This window comes from Macaca thibetana, chromosome 8 (assembly GCF_024542745.1).
Source record: "Macaca thibetana thibetana isolate TM-01 chromosome 8, ASM2454274v1, whole genome shotgun sequence".
Classification (NCBI taxonomy): Eukaryota; Metazoa; Chordata; class Mammalia; order Primates; family Cercopithecidae; genus Macaca; species Macaca thibetana.
In genome coordinates this window covers 105798159-105815600 of record NC_065585.1, presented here as the reverse complement: position 1 = coordinate 105815600, position 17442 = coordinate 105798159, and the positions used below count along the sequence as shown (strand labels likewise).

Below are 17442 nucleotides of genomic sequence, written 5' to 3'. Positions count from 1 at the left end.
CCACACTGCACTCCAGCCTGGGTGACAGAGCAAGACTCCATCTCAAAACAAAAAGAGAGAGAGAGAAAGAAATGAGCCAATGACAGGGTCAGATTAGGCATCAGAGACCCTAGGTGCTGTGTGACCTTGAAAGAGTTCCTGAACCTCCGAGACTTGGTCTTCTCTTCATAAAATGACGACAATAAAACTACTCTGCTTGACCCACCAGCATTGCTGTAAGGATGGAGAGAGAGATGCGTTCTGAAAGCACTGATGAAACGCAGGGAATTGTGGCTGGTTGTTAGAACACACTGTGGAGATGGATCAAACAACATCGGCAAAACGCTGATCGCTGTAGACGCTGGGAGACGGGTACGGCACATGGAGAGTCACTAAGCTCTTCCCTCTAGTTTTGTGTATGTTTAAAATTTTCCCAACTAATATTTTTCTTTTTTAAAAGTTTTATTTTTAATTGACAAATAATTTTACTGTATATATTTATGAGGTACAATGTGATGTTTCAATACATGTATCCATTGTGGAATGATCAAATTAGGGTACTTAGCATATCCATCACCTCAAATATTTATAATTTCTCTGTGGTTAGAACGTGTAAAATTCTTTTAGCTATTTTGAAATGTACAATACATTATTATTAGCTACAGTCATTTTACTGTGCAACAGATCACCAGGACATGTTCTTCCTATGTCACTGAAACTCTGCCCGCATTTGCCAACATCCCCTTTCCCCAACCACCTCCCCCCCATACCCACACTCCCAGGCCTCTGGTAAACACCATTCTACTCCCTACTGCATGAGTTCAACTTTTTTCACATTCCACATATCACTCACTAATTTTTTTAAGAAGATATACGTCAAACCACAAAGTATGTGAGTCTGTGTGTGTGTGTGTGTGTGTGTGTACACCCACACCCAAGAAAAACGACCAGCTGTGGGGAAGAGACAGAGTTCTCTGCATAGGAATTGCCTGTCAGTAAGGATCCCTCTGTGCGGAGCCCTTTCAACTTCCTCCCGTGCCTCCAGCGCCCTCTCGGGACCTCTGGCTGGGTACTTAGCTGATAGGACGACCATTTGTCCATTCACCTGCTCTATGGCACCTTGAGCTAGTGGGGTGCGGGGACTAGAGTGTGCTGTGGTGACCTCAGTCCTCGACACCCAGCACATTGTTGATTAAATCAGTAATGCACCCTGCCAACCACTCGACCCCTCTGCTACCTTTGCCACACGCAGGCCTCCCTGCAGCCAGCCCATCAGGAAGCTTCCAGAACCTTCTGTTTTGTGGCTGCTTTCCCAGTTATCCACAGCCAGCCAGCCCCAAGCCAGGCAGAGTGGACTAGAGGAGACCAGCATCTGATTTAGGTTTCTCTGTGGGTTCTCAGGGTCCAGGGAGGGTCTCAGGACCCTGACCACAGCAGCGAGGAGCAGGTCGTCTACTTGTCAGCAGGTTTTGACAGCAGCAGGCAGGGCAGGCCCCATGATACTGGTTCTCCTGTTTCCTCCCCACATGGACAAAAGGAACACAAAATTTCCCCCAAACTTCTCTAGGACCTAAGGGTAACTCACGGGGGTCCCTCACCACCCACTCCCAGAAGGTAGCATCAGACTCCCTCCTTCTACCTCTGCCCACCCCTTCTATCGCCACCTCCACCAGGTCACACTGGGGAGAAAGAGTGGATGGGAGGGAAGAGGGAAGACTGAAGAGGAAGGAGGGGAAGGGGAAGCTGTGATTCTTGTGTGAACTGAGAGACACTGACCACAGCCCACACCTACTGTAGGGCCCCACTTTGGGTCCCAGGATCCATCTCAAGCCACGGGGGCAGTTTTCACCAGTCTCAGTTCCTCTTGGCGAGGGGACGGGCAAGAATGGCACAGGTCATCGGCCTCGAGGGAAGCAGACAGATCCCTCTCACAAGTCACCACCCTGGAGCTCTGGAAAAAGAATGGTCAGCTTACCATCATCTCCTCCCAACTCCTCACCCCTGCACTTCCCAAGTTGTTACAAATCCAAATGCCTTCTGAAGGGTCTCCCTGAGTTCCAGGGAAGCAGAGAAACTACTCCCCACCCATTGCCTCCATATAGGCAACAACAAATAGATGCAACATTCACATCTTCAAATTCAATCTGTCTAGGGCGTTCTCACTCTCCAGCCCTGCCTCCCTGGTCCAGGTGTGTGTGCAGTCCAGGGGAACGCAGGGACAGCCCTAGGCTCAGACCCTGGCTGCTCCATTAACAAATTCCTTCATCTTTCTGTGCCTCGATGTTCTCATCTGGGAAAAAAAAAAAAAAAAAAAAGGATAAACCAGGCACAGTGACTCACACTCATAATATCCCAACATTTTAGGAGGCCAGGGTAGGAGGATCAATTGATGTCAGGAGTTCAAGACCAGCCTGGGCAACATAACAAGACCTGGTCTCTACAAAAAATAAAATATTCACCAGGTGTGGTGGCACAACCCTGTGGTCCCAGCTACTTGGGAGGCTGGGGCAGGAGGATCGCCTGAGCTCAGGACTTGGAAGCTGCAGTGAGCTATGATCATACCACTACACTCCAGTCCAAGCAGTGATGCAAGACCCTATCTCTAGAAAAATTAATTAATTTTAAAAAATAAAAAATGGAAATAATATTAGTAATTGTATTTGCTTTGTAGGATTGTTTTGAGGACTAGCAAGTTCATATTTTTGAAGTGCTTAGAGCAGTGTCTAATAATGATAAATAAACCCTGTGAGTTAGATCTCATCCTCCTCATCACTATTACTGTTAATTACTGGCTTCCTTAAAATCGACCTTTTTCTTCCCTTCTTCCAAACTGAGCTTACTCACTCCTTAATCTACCAAGGAGTCAGTTCTCAAAATCCAAATTCTTTCTCAAACTCAAATACGATGTTTCTTTCTTTCAAATTCTCCTCCTCCCTACAGACCTGACTCTCATTCACTCATGGTGCCTCATGACCCTCCAGACACAGGATTTTTTTTCCTTGCAAAACCAACAAAATGTCCTTTATTCATCCGTGAGCTTGTATTAATTGTGGCTGCCAGTTTACAAAGTTCTTTTTATTATTTATTTATTTTTAGAAACGGGGTCTCTCTTTGTCACCCAGGCTGAATTGCAGTGGCACAATCATAGCTCACTGCAGCCTCAAACTCCTGGGCTCAAGCAATCCTCCCACCTCAGCCTCCCAAGTAGCTGAGACTTAGAGGTGTGCACCACCACACCCAGCTAATTTTTTCTTTTTTTAAATAGAGGTGAGGTCTTACTACATTACCCAGGCTAGTCTCAAAGCCCTGGTTTCAAGTAATCCTCCTGCCTTGGCCTCCCAAAGCATTGTAATTACAGGCGCGAGCCACTGTGCCAGCGCTAAAAAACTCTTTTACTTACAATATGCCATTAATCCTTGGTGGGGGCTGGGAAAGGGAAGCAGTTTGCCCCCGCCCTTTCCCTTCCCACTTACACTTTGTAAGCAGAGCTGAAGCTGGACTCCTGGCCTATCTGACCCTAAGTTCAGGGTTCTCCCGGAACCTCACCTGCCCCTGGTGAGACACACACCTGAGAACTAATGCTGGGCTGAGAGGAGAAGCCGTGTTCAGGACCCTTCTATTCCCCACTTTAGTGGTCTCTAGAACTGTTCATCTGAACTTTTTGGTTATTCCTAACTATAAAGTGGTGGTGGGGATAAAGGTCAACATGGGAAAATATTTGTGATACATCACTGACTTAAAAATAGGTTATAGTGGCCAGGCGCGGTGGCTCATGCTCGTAATCCCAGCACTTTCAGAGGCCGAGGCAAGCAGATCACTTGAGGTCAGGAGTTCAAGACCAGCCTGGCCAACATGGTGAAACCCCATCTCTACTAAAAATACAAAATTAGCCGGGTGTGGTGGCTTATGCCTGTAGTCCCAGCTACTCGGGAGGCTGAGACAGGAGAATCACTTCAACCTGGGAATCGGAGGCTGCAGTGAGCCGAGATCGTGCCACTGCACTCCAGCCTGTGTGAGACAGAGTGAGACTCTGTCTCCAAAAAAAAAAAAAAAAATAGGTTATAGGCTGGGTGCAGTGGCTCATACCTGGTATCCCAGCAGTTTGGGAGGCTGAGGTGGGATCGCTTGAGGCCAGGAGTTTGAAGCTGCAGTGAGCCATGATCATACCACTGTATTCTAGCCTGCAAAACAGAATGAGACCCTGTCAAAAAAAAAAAAAAAAAAAAAACTTATAAAGTATTATGTGCAACAGGGTTTCATTTTTCTGAAAATACACACATTTAAAGAAGAGACTGGAAGGATAGAACTTCAGCTTTGACAGTGGTAGAATTCATGTTTTATTCTCTTGTTTATCTGTACTTCCTAAATTTTCCACAAAACACATTATTGCATTTTTAATGTAGGAAAAAAATGAGACCTGGGGACAATGGACTCAGATGTCCAAATGTTCTGATGTTCACTGGAGGCTGCAGGGCTTAGCGCTTTCTGCTTACCGAGGAGAAATGACAAATGATAGGCTCTCCCTGCTTGTAGCCCTAAGCCCACAGGCTGATGGCAGCCTCTACATTTCCAGGAAAGCCTTGGTTCCTCCTCAGACTCAGAGTAGGGCTGCCAGGAATGGGCACCACCAGCCCCACCGGGGAGAGAAAGTGCTGTCACCTGCATCACCGTCACCAATGTGGGGCTCCTTCGGGGCCTCGCCAGCACTTGCACACTTTATTTTTTTATTTTGTTTAATTTCCATAGGTTTTGGGGGAGCAGGTGGCATTTGGTTGCATTAGTAAATTCTTTAGTGGTGATTTGTGAGATTTTGGTGCACCCACGACCCAAGCAGTGTACACTGAACCCAATTTGTAGCCTTTTATCCCTCACCCCTTTCCCACCCTTTGCCCCTGAGTCCCCAAAGTCCATTGTATCATTCTTATGCCTTTACATCCTCACAGCTTAGCTCCCACTTATGAGTGAGAACATATGATGTTTGCTTTTACATTCCTGAGTTACTTCACTTAGATTAGTAGTCTCCAATCTTTTTTTTTTTTTTTTTTTTTTTTTTTTTTTTTTTGACGGAGTCTTGCTCTGTCGCCCAGGCTGGAGTGCAGTGGCCGGATCTCAGTTCACTGCAAGCTCCGCCTCCCGGGTTTACGCCATTCTCCTACCTCAGCCTCCCGAGTAGCTGGGACCACAGGCGCCCACCACCTCGCCCAGCTAGTTTTTTGTACTTTTTAGTAGAGAGGGGGTTTCACCATGTTAGCCAGGATGGTCTCGATCTCCTGACCTCATGATCCACCCGTCTCGGCCTCCCAAAGTGCTGGGATTACAGGCTTGAGACACCGTGCCTGGCCGTAGTCTCCAATATTAAATCACTTGAACCTGGGAGGTGGAGGTTGGAGTGAGCCAAGATCGTGCCACTGCACTCCAGCCTGGTTGACAGAGGAAGACTCCATCTCAAAAACAAAACCAAAAAAAAAAAAGAATAGTCTCCAATCTCATCGAGGTTGCTGTGAATGCCATGAATTCATTCCTTTTTATGGCTGAGTAGTATTCCATTATATACATTATATATATACAACAGTTTATTTATATTGTCATTGATTGATAAACTGGTTCTATATTTCTGCAATTGCACTTATGCATTTTAATCATTTAATCCACTCCACATCCTCAAGGTAAGTGGGACAGTTATCCTTTTCTCCAACCCACAAATCAGGAAACTGAGACCCAGAGAGGTGAGGGGATTTGCCCAAGATCCCACGACAGTCAGAACCAGGGATCCACAGAGCCTGGCTTCCCGGCATTCAGTTTACCGCACACACAGCAGATCCCATAGGCACCTGGGATGGCCCAGGATTTATGGTGGGCATGTTGAGAAGCCACACCAGCCGTCTTGTTTCCCAACTATCTCCCTCAGGTCCTTCTAGGTCCCAACCCTGCCTGGCCTCAGAACTTCCTGACTGGAACCACTCCTGAGCCAGGTGACTGCAGAAGGACCTGGGTATGTTCATTGGCTAATGCAACTATGACAAGAGACCACGTGCTGGGTAGATAAAATGACAGTGATGGATTGTCCCACCGTTCTGGAAGCTTGAAGTCTGAGATCAAGGTGTCAACAGGGTTGGCTCCTACTAAGGGCTCTGGGGAAGGATCTGTTCCAGGCCTCGCTCCTTGGATGGTAGGTGACCATGACTTGATGAGTAGGTGGCCTTGGCTTGGTTGATAGGCGGCCATGGCTTGGCAGGTAGGTGGCCATGGCTTGGATGCTAGGTGACCGTGGCTTGATGGTAGGTGACCGTGGCTTGGTGGTAGGTGATCATGGCTTAGATGGTAGGTGACCATGGCTTGGATGGTAGGTGACCATGGCTTGGTGGTAGGTGGCCATCTCCTCCCTGTGTCTTCACATGGTCATCCCTCTATGCCTGTCTGTATCCTAATTTACTCTTCTTATAAGGACACCAGTCATATTGGATTAGGCCCCACCCTAGTGACTTCACTTTAATTTAATGACCCCATTAAAGACCCTATCTACAAAGATAATTATATTTTGAAGTACTGGCAAGTTTAGGACTTCACTATTTGAGTTTGTGGGGGAGACACAAGTCAACCTGAGAAGGGTGGGAAGACAAGGAACAACAGGGGAAAAAGCTGGCAGTGACAAGTCCTGGGATTTGGGGCAGGGGTTATAACAGGAGGAAGCTGGAATGATGGGTGCCGACAAGGGCAGGTCGCCCATAGGCTAGTGTGAAACAAGGAGACTGGCCCAGGGCCCAGATGGCCAGTCTATGGAGACTGTCATTCCACTGGCAAGGGAGGCAGGTGCACCATAAAATATTTTTACCTGTAAAGAAGGATTATTATAGGATAATTGCTTTCCTAAGCAAGAAGAAGCAAAAATCAGGAAGCTCTGGGACTTTGGACAAGTCACTTCCATATCAGTAAATGAAGATTAACCAGATGGCTTCCACCTTCCCCTCCAGCACTGATGTTTTCAAATTCTAAGACAGTGAATCTTTCTCCGAATTTCACTGGAACTGATAAGATTTCATCTGGGCCTGGCACGTAGTAGGTGCTCAGATAAACCCAGCTTCCTCCCTCCAGCTGCTGCCTTCCACTCTACAGCTATCATCAACTCCCAGGTCCTCCTTTTGAGTTAAAACAAGAAAGAGGAAGAAGAGGGAGCATATTAGATGCTGGGTGTATGACACCCTTGGGGAAAATGCCCCAGAAACTAATGACAGTGGCTGCCTCCGAGAAGGAGAAACACAATAGTGAGGGGTCAGAAATGAGAGCAATTTTCATCTTCACTGCATATTTCTTTATACCTTTTGCTTTTTAAACCACTTGGATGTATTACCCATTAAATTAATTTTACAAGATTACAAAAGAATGGGATAACCAGTGCACACAGAGTCGTGAGTTTGTGACGGTTCCTGGCTCCTGGTCATCTCCAGCCCAACCTCATCAGCGGGTCTGGTCCTTCGTCTTTATCCTGCTACTGAGCTGCTGACCCCACACGGTACCAAGTAGCCCCTACACAAATCCTATGACGTTCACATCAACCTTGGAGCTAGGGAATAGTGTTGTCCCCATGTTAGAGGGGAGAAAACCGAGGAGCTCAAAAGACAAGAAACTACCCGAAGATCCCACCAGGTGTGTCCAGCTCTTGAAGCTACACTCTGGGCCATTAGTTGTTGCCACTCCAACCCCTCCTGCCCCACATCCACTCCGAATGTGCATGTTCTGGCCCCTCAATATAGACCAAGGATGTAGAGAAAAGAGTTTGTCTCATTTATTTTTATATTCTCCATCCCTCCCCTTTCTCCACCCCACCCAAAAAATAATAATAGTAGCTTTCCTAGCCCTGAGCAAAAATAAGCATTTGTTCAATATTTGCTGGACTGAATTAAACTTATCAAAAACAGAGTCCCCTTCCAGACCACAGCCTTTGTCATCGTCATCATCATTATCATCATCGGCAAATGTTTCATGAGGCATCTACACTGTGCTAGGATCTGGAGAAGACTTATAGATGCTTAAGCCTAGCACATCTAGAAAGAGCTTCTAGATAATACTTAAGGTAGGGCAGATTATGGAGCACCTCTGGAAATGTTTGCAGAACTGCCTTTTCCCTCCTCCTATTCCACACACACCCATGCACACTCATAAAATATTCTCAGTTCAGTTAAGATGTTTCAGCCATAAATCCATCACGGTGGGGCAGGACGTTTTATTTAGCAATTACAGAGTTGCATTGCAAAGCAGTTATCAATTCAAGGAGGAAAGGTGCTCGGCTCACCTATCTCCTCATCTCCCAGCTCTGGCAGAGACACCTGTCAGAAGGAGATATAGCAGCTGCCTTTCAGGTCCGACATCTCTGAGGCCTGGCTGGGATGAGGCTGGCCCCTGGGGCTGGGCAGGGTGCTTCTAGACAAAACTAGGACTGGGTGACCTCCTCAGATGGGAGTAGGGCATGGCTTTCAGAAGGAACCCCCCACCAAAAGCAGGGAATTCTCCTTCATCCCCTTGATCCTTAAGAGAAGGGGCTTGCCCTGCCCTGTAAACCAGAAAACTTGTCCTAAAGTTTGAGATCAGAAGCATTTTGCTGCTGGAGCTTTCTCAGAGAAGGGAGGTCAGTATTCTAATGCCACGGATAATAGTCAGAGAGTCATTCTCACGGGAACTAAGCTTTGCCTATCACTGTTAAGTTTACAAAACACCTGCTATGCACCAGCTCATTAGCTATTATTTCACAATGGTCCAGTGAGGTCAGCAGGGCAAATGCTCTATACCCCTATGTTCACTTGAGTCACAATGAGATAAGTGACTTGTTCAAGATCACACAGTTAGTTACTGACGTATATTAGGCTGGATCATCTGAGGCTGCCTATGAAGATGGACAACCCCAGTCTTCTCCCTTTGACTTCAGAGGAGAAAGAGAAGGCTTGATTTGTACTTTGGATGACGGAGCCCTCCAGTGGGGTAGGAGTCACTCTGTCCACAGTGACCACACACAGCTTTCAAATCCATAGGTCCCTTCGTGGCTTTGGAAGAGGAGGAAAAGCTGCACCTTGGACCTTCTTTATTCTCCATTCCTTTCTGTCCTCCAGGACCAATGGGGTAGGTCAGCCCCAGTGAACTGTCAAATGACCACTGAAGGAGGAAGTGAGTGCAGAATGTGACACCACTCACATCCCAGCCCAGACTGTTTGCTCAGCTGGGAGAAGTGTTGCAATTCTTCTTCCTGCAGAGATAACAACCCCTTCTCATCGCTTCAGGCATCACCTCTCTCCTCTAGGCTGCGCTCCTACTTGTCAATCTCTGCTTTGACCTTGTTTCCAGTCTCCAGGAAGGACATTTGCATGTAGCTGCAATGTCTTGCCCCATTGCAATCTACAAACCTGAAATCAGGGCTGTTCATTCCATTCCCCTTAGGCCCCCACTTCCTCTCACCTTCTCTCTCCCAAAGCTGGAAACCTCAGATCATTTCTGAATTCTTTCTTCCCCTTTGCATTTAAATGGATAGAAGTTCCATCAACACATTTTAAGACTGTTCAGTCTCATTGCATTTCATGCTTAAGCCTCAAAGAGACCTACAGAAACAGCACTGCTGTTCACTTCATGGGCAAAAGCAGGGAAATCCAACCCATTTGCAGTGGGAGTCTCTTCCTCTCCCTCCTCTGTGGCCCTGACTCTAGACTTGGGCTCCAAGATGCTGGAATGGTGTCTGTCCCCATCACTACCCCGCACACAGCACAGTGCCCTGGTAAACACAAGCCCTCAGAAACACTCCCTACACCAGGCACTTAGAACTTAAGAAGTTTTGTTTTGGTTTGGTTTGGTTTTTTGTTTTTTGGTTTTTTGGTTTTTTGCTTTGTTTTGTTTTTTGAGACAAGGTCTCTCGCTGTCAGCCAGGCTGGAGTGCAGTGGTGTGATCATGGCTCACTGCAGCCTCAACCTCCTGGGCTTAAGCAATCCTCCCACCTCAGCCTCCCAACTAGCTGAGACTACAGGCATGCACCACCATGCCTGACTAATTTTTGTATTTTTTGTAGCGATGGGGTTTCAACACGTTGCCCAGGTTGGTCTCAAATTCCTGGGCTCAAGTGATCCCCTCCTGCCTCGACCTGCCAAGTTGCTGGGATTACAGGTGTCAGCCACCATGCCAGGCCAGGAACTTAGAGTTCTTAATACTAGTCTGCCTTCTAGCATTCTCCAACAATGGGGAAGGAAACCAGAAAACAAACAGAAGGGACAGGTGTTTGGTTTAGGAACCACCTTCACTCTGGCCGGCCGCATTCCATTGTTAAACCTATCTGCTGGTACTCCATTTTTAAACGAGTCTGACTCCATCCATCTACCCAGCCTTACTCCCCAACAGCTTCTGACAAACTTGCTCTGAAATATGGACACACATATCTGGGTCCAGTGCAGTTTAACTCAGGAAGCAATGCCCGCCCTATTGCCCAAGCGAGCAGGCAAGCGGCAGGGTCTTGGGGGTGAGAATCACGAGCCCTGCCTTGCCTCTCTTCTTACCAGTGCTGGAAATGCCATTGACAAGGAACAATCTATACGATGAGATGAGACCTCAAAAGCAAATGCGTCTGGGCACAGTGGCTCACACCTGTAATCCCAGCACTTTGGGAGGCCAAGGCGGGCAGATCACCTGAGGTCAGGAGTTTGAGACTAACCTGGCCAACACAGCAAAACCCCATCTCTACTAAAAACACAAAAATTAGCCAGGCATGGTGGCAGGTGCCTATAATCCCAGCTACTCAGGAGGCTGAGGCAGGAGAATCGCTTGAACCCAGGAGGTGGAGGTTGCAGTGAGCCAAGATCGTGCCATTACACTCCAGCCTGGGCGACAAGAGCAAAACTCCATCTCAAAAAAAAAATAAAAAATAAAAAAGCAAATGCACCTGGGAGAACTAAATGTTGACTTAAGTTCATGCTAAGGTGTAAATGACTGCTAGCAGGTTCTTTCCTGAGCGCTGATTGATGATAAAGGAGGAGGAGAAGGCACACCCAGAGTTGATGCCGTCAACATGCTTTCATGGACAGAGCACTGGGCTGAGTCTGGGGCTGGGAGATCTAGTCCCCACTCTGCCTATCATTTATCTGATGATTTTTAGGAATGTTATTCTACCTTTTTGAGCCTCAATTTACAAATCTATAGCAGGGGACAATTCAACCAGGTAATCTCTAAGGTCTTTTCAGATCTGGCAAATTGTGATTCAGCTGTAGCCTCTAGCCTACCTCCATTTGTCTTCTTAACCTCACACTGTGCAGGTAACATTATCATACATATGCCGAAAACTCCTGTTGTTCAGACCAAACAATGCCTCCCAAGCAGATTTAGAAACCAAGGTCATCAAAACCCTGACAGAGAGGAACAGAAGACTGAAGCTCAATATACTCAACGATCCTTTGGAATCACGGGGGTGGAGCTCCGTTAGACATGACATAAGACCCTGTGGTCACACATATGAAGGTCACACAAGCCTCGTGGTGGTTAACTCTCCTTTGCCCCTTCCCCTTCAGCTCTGCCCCACCAAAGCCAGGCCTACTCTGGGATCATTATGAAGCAGGTGACCTCTGCTCATGACTAATTGTGCAAGTAGGGCAGAGGTAAGAACAATCCCAGGAAAGAGGGTGGAGGCGGGGAAAGAGAGAGAAAAATAAAAGAGAGAGAGAGACAGACAGACAGAGAGAGTGCTGCTTTAATAAGAGGGTAATTGCCCTGTTTAGGATTACAATCTGCCAGTATTTCACTAAACTTTATGACACATGATGACAAGTTAATAAGCCGGATGCCTCACTGTGTGCCTTAAGCAGATGCTCCACGGGTTACCTCCCATGCCTCCTCATGCAGGGAGGTAACCCCCATAGCCAGAAAAATACACAGGGCCAGCCAAAAGAAAAAAAAATCCCCAGGAAGGTGTGGGAGAAGAGAGCCGCTAAGGTGGGGAAACTGGTTATTTCTGTTGTCAAAATGGCCCCAGCAATAAATCACCATTAATAATACTGTCATCTATCAAAGAGGAGCTCTGGTTGCCAAGGCCTTTGAAGTGGCAGCACCTATAATTTCCCACCTATAAAAGGTACCTTTGTGCATATGTCACGCTGGAAGATGACAAGAGCAAGACACCAAGGAGTTCACACCGTCTCCACGCCCATCCCAATGGCGAACCCTTGGAGTGCCAAGTTGTGCCCACTCCCTCCCTCACGCAGGATGGCCCGGGGCCTGCCTGACTTCATTCACTTGCTTGAAGGCAGAGGGGCTGGGTGAAAGGAGGGTTGGGGACTGCCAGGAGTGGCTGCGTGTCCAGACAGGTCGGGAGCTCCCAGCCTCTCTCACCAGCTAGCCGCGCTGTGATGGGGAGGGACACCTTCCATCCTCCCCTCAGCTCCAACCCCCAAGAGCAAAGGCCTGAGGGAGCCTGAGGTCTAAGGCAGTGTCTGTCAAAAAGGGAGCCCTGCCGGGCATGGTGGCTCATGCCTGTAATCCTAGCACTTTGGGAAGTCGAGGCAGGTGGATCACCTGAGGTCAGGAGTTCAAGACCACCCTGGCCAGCATGGTGAAACCCCGTCTCTACTAAAAATACAATAATTAGCTGGGCATGGTGGCGGGCGCCTATAATCACAGCTACTCAGGAGGCTGAGGCAGGAGAATCACTTGAACTTGGGAGGTGGAAGTTGCCATGAGCTGAGATCACGCCACTGCACTCCAGCCTGGGTGACAAGAGTGAAACTCCATCTCAAAATAAAAAAGGGAGCCCTAACACAGCATCACCAGGGAGTCTCCCCAGGTGCCCCTGCTAGGGATCGGGAAATTACGGGGGGCATGGGACATGAGGACACTTCACTTGACCTGAGTTGGAAGCTCGACTACCACTCACTTGCAGTGATTCCTCCTTCTGAGACTCAGTTTCTCAATCTGGAAAATGGGGGTGAAAATTCTTGCCCTGTCTACTTCACACAGTTCCACAGAGGAGCAAATTAGATAAGGGATGGGAAAGGGGAAATGAGATGGTCATAGAATCTGCATCTTGATCCAGCTCCCCAGGAAGTGAGTTTCACAGACACAAAGGTTTAAGAAGCGCTGGCCTGCAGTCCTTTCCCCTCTGCCGAACCAGGAGTATGAGTGCTGTAGAAAGGTGGCTAGGGCTGCCTGGCCAGAAATTGATCACCTCAGGGTTCTGGAGGCTGGAAGGCCAAGACCAAGGTGTCGGCAGGATTGGTTCCTTCACACGCCCCCTCTGTGGCTTGCAGGTGGCTGTCTTCTCCCCGCTTCTTCACAGGGGCTCCCCTCTGCACTTGTCTGTGTCCACGTTGCCCCTTACCCAACAAGGACACCATTCCTATTGGACTAGGGCCCACACTAGTGACCTCATTTTAACCTAATTACCTCTTTAGAGACCCTATCTCCAAATACAGTCACAGTCTAAGGTACTGGGGTTAGGACTTCAACATATACATTTTGAGGGGGACAGAATTCAGCCCCTAACAGGCCTTAAAGCTCATCCCAGGATGAGCCCTGACCAGACAAAACAAAAAAAAAAGGCCCTAAAAGCCACTGAAGCTACTGGCAACATCTGAAACTCTCATTTCCTGATCCTGGGATAAATCTTCTTCTGAATTAACTGAGCCCAGACCTCTGTTCCCCCACTGTACCTCATGGGTGATTTGTCTTTAGATTTAAAATAGCCAGGTGCAGTGGCTTATGCCTGTAATCCCAGGACTTTGGGAGGCCGAGGCAGGCGGATTGCAAGGTCAGGAGTTCAAGACTGTCCTGGCTAACATGGTGAAACCCTGTCTCTACTAAAAATACAAAAAATTAGCCGGGCATGGTGACACATGCCTGTAGTCCCAGCTAACTCAGGAGGCTAAGGCAGAAGAATCGCTTGAACCCGAGAGGCAGAGGTTACAGGGATACAGGGAGCTGAGATCGTGCCACTGCACTTCAGCCTGGGCAACCTAGCGAGACTCCATCTCAAAAAAAAAAAATAGATTTAAAATAGAGGTGCTGGGCTCAGTGGTTCATGCCTATAATCCCAGCACTGTCGGGGGGTCGGCTGAAGCAGGAGGATTGCTTGAGGTCAGGAGTTTAAGACCAGCCTGAGCAACATAGTGAGACCCCACCTCCACAAAAAAAAAAAAAAAAAAAAAAAAAAAAAAAAAATTTCATTAGCGAGTGTGGTGGCATGCATCTACAAAAATAAAGAAGTAGAAGAAAATAGGCCCACATCCCATCGAAGAGGAGGTTCCACCTTGGTCCTGCCTCCCAGTGAGGTCATTTTGAATGTCACTTAGACTGAGAATCCCAAGATGTCTCTAAAAGTGAACATGTATTGAGCATAAAGTGTACTCTGTCCCTAGCACTGTTCTGAGAACTGATATCATTTCATCTGTACAACTACCTATGAGGCAGGAACAAATAAGGAACAGGTTGGGTAATTTGCTCAAGGTCAACAGTTAGCAAGGGCCAAGCCTGGCCTGGAACCCACGTCTTTGTGACTCTAGAGCCCACGACTTCACCCCCGATGCTTTTCTGCCTCCTCTCTACAGGTGGAGATACCAAGCTAGGAAAGTTTGAGCGGCCCCTGCTGCCTGTGATCACCTACTAGGTGAGTTTAGGAGCTGCTAGGAGTTTAGGACTAGACTTTATCATTTTATGGAGGATTTAAAGCTACTTTTATCTGTGGGGTATTGTTCCAAAACCAAGGCCATATATTTTTATGCGTTTTATGTAAGTGCATGTGTAGTTTATAGATAGCAAGGTTTGCATGCATTTGTTCTATGAATCAGCTGAGGCTGGACTTCCTGGGAATCACACAGGAAAATTTCAGGGTCTCTTTCTGCTGATGGCTCTCTCTTCCACAGCCGGTCCCTTCCCTTCCCTGGGCTTCAATTTCCACGTTAGTAAATGAAAGTGTTAAGCTATTTCTACAATCCCTTCCTTCATGGGCATTATTGATTCCTAGGAAGCCCTAATGAAGAGAAAGGATGGTAAGAGTTTGCCTAAACGTCTCTGCACCCCATGCCTGAAAACTCAAAGCTCAGCCCCGAAGCTTCTATGAATCCTGGGACAAAGAAAAGGACTTCAAGGCCTCATACCTATCAACAAGAGAGATTCCTGCTGCTCCAGCCCCTCCACCCCTTGACCTTTGCACTGAGGAACCCCCATCACCAGGAGGAAGGAAGCCTACCCACAAGGGGGCGCTCCCACAGCCCACCAACTCCTGCACCCAGCTGCCCCTGAAATCCTCAGACTCATTTGTCCAGCAGCCTTGACTTTGTCAGGGGTACCAGTCACGTCATCCCTGAGGTGTCTACAAAACCCCGCAGTCATGGGCTCCGTGCACACTCAAGAACAGTAAGAAGCTTCAAAAGCTAAGGAGCCCTTTCCCGATGCTTCCGTGGTGTCTCAATGATTCCTGAGGTCTTGATACTCTGCCATGGATTGGCAGTTTGGAAATGGTTTCCTGGTCTGGCTGTCCTAAGGATCCCTGGTTATGTGACTGGGAACAAACTCTTCAACCTTCCAGGCACAGTTTTCTTCTGTAAAATGAGAGGGTTGGGTGCAAGGTTCCTGAGGCCCTGGGGCCTTGTGGCTGAGTTTATCTACCCTCCCCCTGTCCATCCACCTATGGAAGTACTCATAAAGCATTTCACAGCCACAAGGAAAAGGCAAACAAGGTCCCTCAGCCCCCACACACAGAGGAGCTGCACCTGCACCCCTCCCTCAAGGCTGGGCTTCCTCTCCCCAGCACACACAAGCTCTTCTTGGCCTCCCAGCTCTTTTCAGCAGCTCCCCCGGAATGGAACGGCCCACCCATGGCTTCTCAGAGGACAGCTTCTTGGCAGAGCTGGGAGTGGGTGGAGTAGAGCACATTTTTTCCTTTGAGGTCCAAAGGGCTGTCAACCCTCTTCAGCTGCCCTGGGGCCCGACAGCCACAGAGAGAGATTTACGACCTGGATAGCTTTGATCCCAGCCTCTGATAAACATCAGGAACAGCTCGACCCTAAACCCCTGAGGAGAAGGTTTATGGATCAGAATGCAGCCTCCTGGAGAAAACAGCCCAGGAGGGGGTGCCCAGGGACTGATTGGGCCCTTAAAGTTCTCTCATCAAGCAGAGTCACTGCCATCTGCCCTTGCCCTCCGGAGAAAGGGACACAGCTGGGTGACTGAGGCCTTTGAACAAGAAGCAAAGCCGATCGGAGAGAGGTGAAGATCCTGTCAAAGGTTAAACTAGGGAAGGAGTGGAGGCGGTGGGCCCAGGCCTCTGAATTCCCCACCCCCTCTCACCTGTTCTTCCAAACAGCGTTGCCCATGTTTCTCTAAACCACAGACCGAGACAGAGCAGAGAGAGAGTGCGCCAGATAAGATCTGAATGAGAAAGGAATGTTTCATCCATGGGTTTTGTTGTCCCTGTTCTTGTTGTTGATACTGTTGTTCTTGGTGATGATAGGAGTGGTTAATTGCTTGATTATATTTCATCTCTGTCTTCTTTGCGAAAGGACAGGCGGCCAGGAGAGTCTCTGTGTGGTCACAAACCCTTCATGGCTGTTTTCCCGTCCCTTCCACTTGACCATGTGGGATGGCAGGGAATCTACGCACCCTCGTGGAACATCCCCTGTCTTGTTGATTGAAAAGAGATCCTAGAAACAGTGCTACATCCAAGGCGAAGGAGGGGCCAGCCAGTCTCCTCTGGATGCCACCTCAGATGGGTGGCCTCAAGCTTAAGGTCTCAGTCACCTCCATAAAACTGTTCCCCTCTGTGAAGCAACTTCTGCTGTGGGGAGTTGGAGAAGGATCTTCTCAAAGCAAGTCCAACACGCAGGGTTTTCACTCTCCGGGGTCCGGAGTGTTCTACAGACACCGGGAGACATACATCCATCTAAAGAGACACCCTAATAAACCTGCAGCTATTCATTGCACCCAACAAACCAGCCTGTGGCCCACGCATGCAGGAATAAACACATATTTGCTGAGCACCAAATTGAGTCTAATGACCCTGGCCTGTCTCACAGGGTCATCCTGAGAAATAGCTGACGTCGGACGATGAGTGTAAGCAGCTGTTCTCCATTTGCACTCAACAAGAGAAAAGGGCCTTAAATTTCAGTGGGAGGGATTAAGGTTAAACATTAAGAACAGCTTCCTGGCTAGGAGGGTTGTGAAACACTGTAATGTGTTACCAAGGATGCTGTGGACATTCCTCTCGATGAGACTTTAAAGAGGAAGGAGGTTGGTGATCTGTCCAGGAGATTTTTTTAGGAACTTTATTAGGTCATATGGTCCATCCGCCTGAAGGCAAGGGCTTGGACTAAACACCCACCAAGCGAGGACTGTCTGGGCACAGGAGGGCCTCTACAGTTCCTCACAATCAAATATGCTGAGAAACTCCCTGGGCCCTAGACAGTGAAAAGAGAAACCAGAGTCATCAGCAAGGCCACCCTTTGGGGCCTGAT

At 48.1% G+C, this 17442-nt stretch overlaps 1 protein-coding gene and 1 long non-coding RNA gene across 2 annotated transcripts in view; one reads left to right on the top strand and one right to left on the bottom strand.

The window, feature by feature from the left end:
* ERLIN2 (ER lipid raft associated 2) overlaps positions 1 to 17442 on the top strand; it is a 372918-nt gene that overhangs the window by 192624 nt on the left and 162852 nt on the right. The gene's annotated exons all lie outside the window — the stretch shown is intronic.
* Positions 160 to 17088, bottom strand: LOC126961230 (uncharacterized). Its single transcript, XR_007728221.1, has 3 exons — positions 16280 to 17088; positions 4066 to 4160; positions 160 to 1930 (listed from the first exon to the last, which is right to left on the bottom strand). It is a non-coding gene; the product is annotated as an uncharacterized LOC126961230 (long non-coding RNA).